Below are 9,074 nucleotides of genomic sequence, written 5' to 3'. Positions count from 1 at the left end.
GAAGTGCAGTCTGGTAGACCTGCAACACCAAACAAAACACAAGGAAAATTTGCATCATTTAATTTTAACTGTGTCATTTGATGTGAGTAGCACTCAACCGTACTTTTAGTGCATAGCTGTGACAACGAAGAGGAAATCATGTTCACATATAGAGATGGTTAAAATTTTTGAAATTGACATTTATTTAACAAAATTTGGCATAGAAAACTTAAGAAAAACACACATACTGTCTATTGTATCATACTAAATGCCATCGTAAATAGACACCACATTTCTTTTACTTTAATGCCTCTTGGCAAGCTATTATTAATTCTATCAGTTTCAATGTTTTCACTACTGATATTTTACTCAAGGCCTCTTGGAAATAGCATCATGGTACAGCTTTTGTTTGTAATATAACTGCTTTTGGTTCAGGATTCTAACATATTCCATAAATTTGTAGCATATGAAAATCAGGAGTGTGGAGTTTCTATATCTGCTTTAGAATGTTGTATAGCAATCATATTGTAGCATTTGTGGCAGTTTGATTAGCACCACTCTCGTGTTTAGGAATGAAAAGGCTTTCATTTACCTTTATGCACTAGCCATCATATGGTTTGTGGTGAAGAGTACTTCATCTACCATCCAATCCACACTTCTTTTGTTCACACTTGCTCGCATTTCACTTCATTATATCAGTATGTTATATTGCTCACTATACCTTCAATGGAATGCAGGTTTCTGGTGTCAGTCCAACTTTTATGCGCTTCCCAACAAGTATTGGCTCACGTCTATACTTTATGGTTGGAATTACTGCGCCTGTTTGAACTGCATAGTATGTACGCCTGGTATAAAGTTAAAAATATGAGAGAGATCATTTGGACTAATGTCTTCTTCAAATCATTAGTTAAAATTAAAGGAGCGTAAGAACTAGAGACAACTGTTATACATTATAAACCAAGAAGTCACCAAAACTTAAAACGTGTAAAACAAGGTTCAGAGTTAGTATCAGTAAAACTTATGCCCAATCAGGGCACCAGCAGTCAACTTGGCTCAGTATTCTAGCTGAGAGGTGGCGCTAGTGACGGAGACATTGCCTTCAGTCCTAACCCCCCCCCCCCCCTTACACACACACACACACACACACACACACACACACACACACACACACACACACACCTACCTACCTACCTACCTACCTACCTACCTCTCCATCCCCCTTTCAAACTTATAAAATGACAGACAGTTTTTAAATTACAAACATCCAAAGTTATGTGGCAGTAATTAATCCATGTGAAGTTCATCAAAATTTGACAGCAGGTATTGATCAAATCTTTTTTACAACAGTAGTCATACAACAGCTGCATGAACTTTAGTAATGAGTACTTTTTGCTTTGAAATAATGATGTGATTATAAGTGTTGAATTTGCTTATATAATTGTGTGTGTCTAATAAATAAAAACTGTGCCCTATGAACTAAACTTAGCCAGACAATATACTAAAATATGAAGACTTGTAATTATATTAAAAGAAAAAAACACTCCAATTATTAGATTAAAATGTTTTGGAAGGCAGTTACATCGTGGGGAAGAACTAGTAACTTGTTCTCCAAGGCATGTTAGTTTCATTGCAACCAGTGGGAGCTCCACCGCCCCAGCAATTGCGAAGCAAGGTGTGGCCCAGCAGAAAGGTGGAGAGCACATCAGTTAGCACACATCCCACTAGCAATTCTCGAGAAACTTCAAAAAGCACAGGGTTAAATTCACACTGCTCATTCAAAAGTGTTTGTGGAGCTCTGTCTTTGTGAGTGAAATTTCCTTTATTAATAAGATTATGCCAGGTCAGCTGAGTGTAAGTTAATCTGTTTTTTAAGACTGAAAGGAATGTGATGTGAAGTGTTTTGAACAAGAAATTCAACAATAGATGTTTGGATTGTGGGGTTACTTCCAATTACGCTTTAGTTAAAATTAAAAGCAATTCAGCTTCTGCAAGACTTGTAGAAAAGAGAGAGATGAGGTGATCTGGATATGAGAAGAGATCAGGGAAGATAATAAACTTAAATTCCCATTCAATCAGAAAATGTCTAGACTATAGTTGCAATAAAATAATTTGATGACATCTTTACAATTTTTATTGGTTTCCTGGAAATGTAGGTTACATCCAAAACATTTCAATGTAATAATTTGTTTGTTTTATACTTTGAAATATGGTTTACAAATCTTCATATTTTAGTACTTTGTTTGGCTAAGCTTTAGTTCTTAGTACAGTTTTTATTTATGGCATGCATGTAATTATAAGAACAACTACAAAGTTTAGAATCATATCATGGTGTGAAGGCTCTAGGTACTCAATACTACAGTTTATGCGGCTGTCATATAGATATTATCTTAAATCAGATTCAGTGAATACTTGTCACATTTCGACAAATTTCACAGGGACTAATTACTGCCATCTGAAAAACTAATTTCATGAATATGCAACAATACTCATTTAAATCATGTTTTTATAATTTGACTTTGAATATTTGTAATGTAAACATTATCTGTCATTTCATAATCTGAAGAACGGGGTAAAAAAAAAAAATGGCAATGTCTCCCACAGTAGCACCACATCTCAGCTAGCATTTAGAGCCAAGTGGGCAACTGATGCCTCAGTTTGGTGTATGTTTTATTGATGTTGACTTTGAACCTTTTTTACAAATTCAAAGATTTGGTGAGTGAACTTTCAAAACTTTTTTGTAACCTGATAAAGTATATCTGTCTGATCAGACAATGGAAAGGCCAGGTCAGAACATCAACAAGTATGAAAAGAATAGATCATTACTCACCGTAAAGATGACAGGTTGAGTTGTAGACAGGCACAATGAAAAGACTGTTACACACTCAGCTTTTGGCCAAAGCCTTATTCAGAAAAGAAAAATGCACACATTTATGCAAGCAGGCACACTTCATGCACATGGACCAATACCTCCAATTCTTTAGGCAGACTGCAACTGTTTTGTTGAATGAAAGCAGCAAAGGGGGACAGGACAGAGAATGGGAAGGAATAGCAAGGTAAGAGTATTGCAAGAGAGAAGCACTGTCTGGTGGAGCGAGCAGGGACCAGAAGGTGGCAGGACAAGGCTACCTGGTGCAACATCGGAAAGCTGTGGGGGAGGGAGGAAGTAAAATGGGGACCCAAAAAGAAAAGGAACACAGAAGGGAAAAGACAGGTGGGCGCGTTGACAGAGAGCGGTACACAGTGAGGGTGAGGGGCTGCAAATTGGGAGGAGAAGAAAAGGCAGAGCGGGTGGAAGCTGTTGAGTGGAGGCTATGGGGACATTAAGTTACCATAGGTTGAGCCCGGGATAGTTTCAGGAGGGGAGAAGGTGTAAGAATAACTCCTGTCTGTGCAGTTCAGAAAAGTTGGCAGTGGATGGGAAGATCCTGATGGCTCAGGTTGTGAAGCAGACATTGAAATCAAGCAAGTTATGTTGGGCTGCTTTTTATGCCACAGTGTGGTCCACATTGCTTTTGGCCACAGTTTGGTGGTGACCACTCATTCTGGTAGGTAGGTGATTGGCAGTCATACCAATATAAAAAAAAAACTTTCAGTGATGACAGCAGAACTAATATGTGACAGCTGGTTTCACAGGTGGCCCGACCTCTGATCGGCTAGGATAAGCCTGTGAGAGGACTGGAATACGGAGTGATGGGTGGGTGGATTTGGCAGGTGTTGCACTTGGGTCTTCCACAGGGATATGACTGCTGTGCCAAGAGGCTGGGATTGGGAGTGGCGTAGAGATGGACTAGGATGCTGCGGATGTTGGGTGGGCTATAGAACACCGCTTCAGGAGGGATAGGAAGGATCTTGAGTAGGATGACCCTCATTTCAGGGCATGATGATAGATAATCAAAAGACCTGATGGAGGATGTGGTTCAGTTGTTCCAGTCCAGGGTGGTACTGGTTGACAAAGAAGGTGCTCCTTTTGTAGCTGGTTCTTGGAAGTGGTGGGAGGATTGGGGATGTGTGGGGATATGCCACGGGAAATCTGTATGCGGACTAAGCCTGGAGGCACTGTCTGTCTGTGAAGGCCTTTGTGAGACCTCCAGCGTACTGAGTAAGAGAGTTCTTGTCACTGCAGATACACTGACCCATGCGGAATCAACTCTTTTCATAACTTTATATATCAAATGCCTCTTGTTCATTGAATATGTAATCCAAATTTCAGTGTCATATGTTTCCTGGTTTATTATAAAATGTTCCTTGTATTTGCTAATGTTAACATGGGAGAAGATGGATTGTTTCAGTTCCCATTAATATTAATCAAACAATGGAAAAGCAAGGATGGAATAATGACAATATTATGAAAGGGATAGATTGCTACTCACCATATAGAGGAAATGTTGAGTCATAGGCAGGCACAACAAATTACTACTATGCATTTGAAAGGGTTTTTTCTAAAGTAGAAAAGTCACTCACATTCACAGTGGTCATGTGTGTTTGAGTTGTGCTTGTATGAATGTGTGTGTGTTTTCTACTTTAGGGGAAGGGCTTTTGGCCAAAAACTCAAACATATAGCAGTCCTTTTGTTGAGTCTGTCTGGGATTAAGCATTTAATCCTAATTACAAATCTGGTGATGTCAGTAGCTGAAGTGACATTATAAATAATGACCTATATTAAGTGATCCAAACAGTTTTTTCACAAAATAACACTTTTGTACAAGAAATTACTAAAATATAGTCATTAATTCTGGAAGAACAACAACCACTGTGGAACTGAGTCACACCATTATTTTGTACACTTGCACAAAATATTTCTCACATACAAATTGTGCCACACCCTCTTAGATATGAATAGTGACAGAATATAATCAACAGTCTCTTTACCTTGTAAACAGCTCATACTTCAAATGCATCTGGCTGGCTGTTATGTGCTAGAGTAAAACTGCTGAACTGCTGAGCAAAGATTGTCTAGGATCAAGAAGGGAATTTTCGGCCCAACCTCTTAAATATAAAGATGTATGTTAGCTATAGAACATTAACCAGGTACAAATAGCAGAATTTTCGGTACACAAGTAGCATACAGTGACCTAGATATATAGAGTTTGATATTGATTCCTAATCAGAATACTTTTCATGATCTGAAGATGTTAATGGCCGAAACTGGTAATTGTAAACTATAAAATTTATGTGATAAAGATTAACCTATACAAATGAAGTACCTAAAGCCAAGTTGGATGTGACCTGATAAATGTGGATGTACAGTGGGAACAATGGGAGTGGAGTGAAGTGAAGTGAATTGTGTTTTTAACAGAAGAAGATAGTGCAAGGAAAATAAGAAAAATGCATATGGAAGATAAAATTTGTCAACGTAGAACTTCCCAAAATAGTGTACTAATTGTCAGTAAGTAAGTTACAGTGTTAGTTTATTAATTTAACGTACTGATGACTTAGGTAATCAATTGAGCATAAATTTCAAGTTGTCCTAGAATACTCAGCATTTTACCCTTAACTTTCTTTACTCAAAAACTACATATCACCTATTCTACAAAACCTTTCTTTTCGCTGTTGCAGTCTGGTTAATAGATAACCACTATCTGTTCTTTTGCTTTGAATAAAATTTGCTTAACAGTGTTTGAATAGGGATTCAGCATGTTGCCAGTTGCTAGTGTGTGTGTGTGTGTGTGTGTGTGTGTGTGTGTGTGAGAGAGAGAGAGAGAGAGAGAGAGAGAGAAGGAGGTAGCGGGGAGATCCACCTGAGTGGAATCATCAAAGTAATTCTGGCAGAAAAGGAAGATCAGTAGGGTTCTCAATAACTCCAAAACAGATTGATACTGAGAGTTTATTTAACATGCATCAAAGTGCAAAACACTTTGTGGTAACTTGAGGTTCCTTTCTGATGATCATTCATATCTGGAGGCAGAGGTAGTTAACTTTTGTCATTGTTCCACTCTCTCATTGTTAGAATGTTTTAAAGCAGATAAGTACTCTGACTTATGTTGGTGATCAGTGAGACCTTTGTTGGCTCTTGATGATGTGATGGAATCACCACTCTCACTCCTCATCCCTTCTCTCTCTCTCTCTCTCTCTCTCTGTCTGTCTCTCTCTCCGTACTTTGTCTGTCACTCCCAATCGTGCTTGATTGCTTGATCTCTTACTTGATTCCACATTTACTACTATCCATTATGATTTATTGTTGTAATAGATAGCATACCCAGACATATATAGACTGACATGTCGTATCTGGTTTGTGTAACAGGCCCTCCCACTGCTTCAACAGAATTAAAAGCAATTTGAGATATACCCCAATGAAGTGTATTGTGGCCCTTACTGTTCATGTTTCACCTCACGGTCCATAATTAATTGCCATACAATGCTATGTTCCAGATGTACATTTCCAGAAATGTCTTCTTAAATGAAGATGTACATTTGAAACTAGTAAATGGCTTTTGGCAAGGACCGCCCTCTATGCATGTGCTTGTTTGCTTTTAACGTCCCTCTTGGTTTACACATCATGTGTCAGTTTGCTTCCAAAGTAATAGGAATCCTTCACTTCATCTAGTTAGTGGCCACCAATTTTGTTTATCATTAATCTTATTTCTGCTGTTCCTCATTACTTTCATATGTCATCAGTTTACTGTCAATCTAAATTCTGCACTCATTAGACTGTTCATTCCTTTCAACAGATCCTGTAATTCTTATTTACTTTCAGTGATAATAGCAAAGTCATCATTTAAAGCTTATCATTTATACCTTTTCACCATAAATATTAATCCCACTCATGAACCTTTCTTTTATTTCTATTACTAGTTCTTTGATTTATAGATTGAACAGTAGGCGTGAAAGACTGCATACCTGTCTTTACACCACTTTTTATCTGATAACTTTGTTCTCGGTGTTCCATTCTTTCCATTCTTATTGTTCCCTCATGGACCTTGATCATAGTGTATATGATTTGACTTTTGCTGTAGCTTACTCATGAGTATCTTTCATGATTTTACATTATCGAACACTCTTTCAGTGTTAACAAATCCTAGGAACCTTTCTTCTTCTTCTTCTTCTTCTTCTTCTTCTTTTTAAGTCTTGCTTCTGTTACAAAGCGCAGTGCCACAACTGCTTCTGTGGTGCCTTTACATTTTCCAAACCCAAACTGATCACCATTTAACAGATTCTCAATTTTATTTTCAATTTTTCTGTGTGTTATTCTTCTCAGCAACTTCTCTGCAGTTAAGCAGATTCTGTGGTAGTTCTTGCACACATCTTCTCATGATATCTTTGGGATTATGTGGATGATATTTTTCCAAAGTGTGATGTTACGTTCCCAGTCTCATAGGCGCTACACGCCAACTTGAATAGTCATTTGGTTACCACTTCTCTTAATGATGTTATATTTTCCAAAGGAATGTTATGTATCCTTTTTGCCTTATTTATCACAGATCTTCCAAAAGTCAGTTATTGGATCCCTTGTTTTCCATACTGACTCCCACTTCTTCTATTACGTCATCAGATCAATCAGATCAGTTCCCCCCCCCCCCCCTCACAGATGCCTTCACTGTACTCTTTTCGCCTTCTCTCCTCTGCATTTAACAGAAAATTCGTATGGCACACACAATTTTGACACCACTGCTTCTAGTTTCACCAAACATTGTTTTGACTTTTGTGTATACGTAATCAGTCCTTCCAACAACCATTTATTTTTGATTCTGCACCTTTTTCCTGCAGCCATTTCCCCTTGTCTTCCCTGTGCTTTCTATTTATTTCATTCTTCAGTGACATATTGCAGTATCCTGGTCTTTCCCTAAACATTTTTGTAGGTGCTTCTTTCATAGATCAATTGCAGAATTTCTTCTGGTACTCAATCTATCTTCGCAGTTACTTACCTTGTACCTGTGATTGTGTGTCCAACTTCTGTAATTGCTGTTTTCAGAGCTATCCATTCCTCTCAGCTGAGCTGCCTATTTTAATATTTATTATTGCTGTACCTACAGTCTTAGAGAACTTCAAATGCTCCTCCTCATTCTTCTGTGTCCTGCATCTTTCCAAATTGGTTCTTCCAGATGTTTCTTTTAAACTTCAGCCTACTCCTTATCACTACTGAATTGTGATCCGAGTTTATATTTACTTCTGAGATGCCTTACAATCCAATACATGATTCAGGATATGTGTCTTATCACGGTATAATTCATATGAAATCTTCCCATGTCTCCTGCTCTTGTCTCTTTTGAACTGTGTATTTGCTATTACTTTCCGAAATTTATTGCAGAAATCAAGTAGTGTCTCCTCTCTCATTCTTATTACCAAGTGCGTATTCTCTCATTACTGTGTCTTCTCTTCCTTTCCTACTACTGCATTCTAGTCCTCCGTGATTATTAGATTATAATCTCCCTTTGTACGCTGAGCTACCTGCTCATTATACTGATATACTGTCTGTATCTCTTCGTCTCCTGCTAGTGACATCAGCATGTATATCTAAGAAATTGTTTTTTGGCATTAGTTTTCTGTCAATTCTGATGAGCTGAATGCTATCACTGAACTTTTACCAGTAAATCACTATCAGTCATACCTTCATATTCATAATGAATCTCACTCCAATTATACCAGTTTCTGCTGCTGTTGATATTCTGCTATAATTACCTAATCAGAATCCTTTATCTTCTTTCCATTTCTCTTTGCTGACATATCTACATTGAGCCTTTGCGCTTTCTTTCTCAGAATTTTGAGCTTTTCTGTCACATTAAAACTTCTAACATTCTATGCTCTGACTCTTAAAATGTTAAAAATTTGTTGGTTATTAAATCTCCTTCTCTTAGTTACCCCCACCTTGGTAGTCCCCTCTTAGAGATCTAAATGAGGGTATATGTCCCGTGAATACATACAACAGCTCCCAGCAGATCACTCTTGTCAGGAGTCCAAGTACTAGATTAAAGCAACTGCAACACACGCGGGTCATAGTGGAATTGAGACAGCTGTTATATAGCCTGGGTGACACAGATCTGAGAGCGGAAGACTGCACAATTGTTCTACTTCTAAGTGCTGATGTATTAGCAGATATTTTCGTAGGGGAAACTCAAAAACCAGAGCAATTTGTAGGACCTCTGCTAAAGAAGAGGCCG

Source organism: Schistocerca nitens, chromosome 7 (assembly GCF_023898315.1).
Source record: "Schistocerca nitens isolate TAMUIC-IGC-003100 chromosome 7, iqSchNite1.1, whole genome shotgun sequence".
Taxonomy (NCBI): Eukaryota; Metazoa; Arthropoda; class Insecta; order Orthoptera; family Acrididae; genus Schistocerca; species Schistocerca nitens.
The sequence above is the reverse complement of the archived record's forward strand: the minus strand, read 5'-3'. Positions refer to the sequence as shown.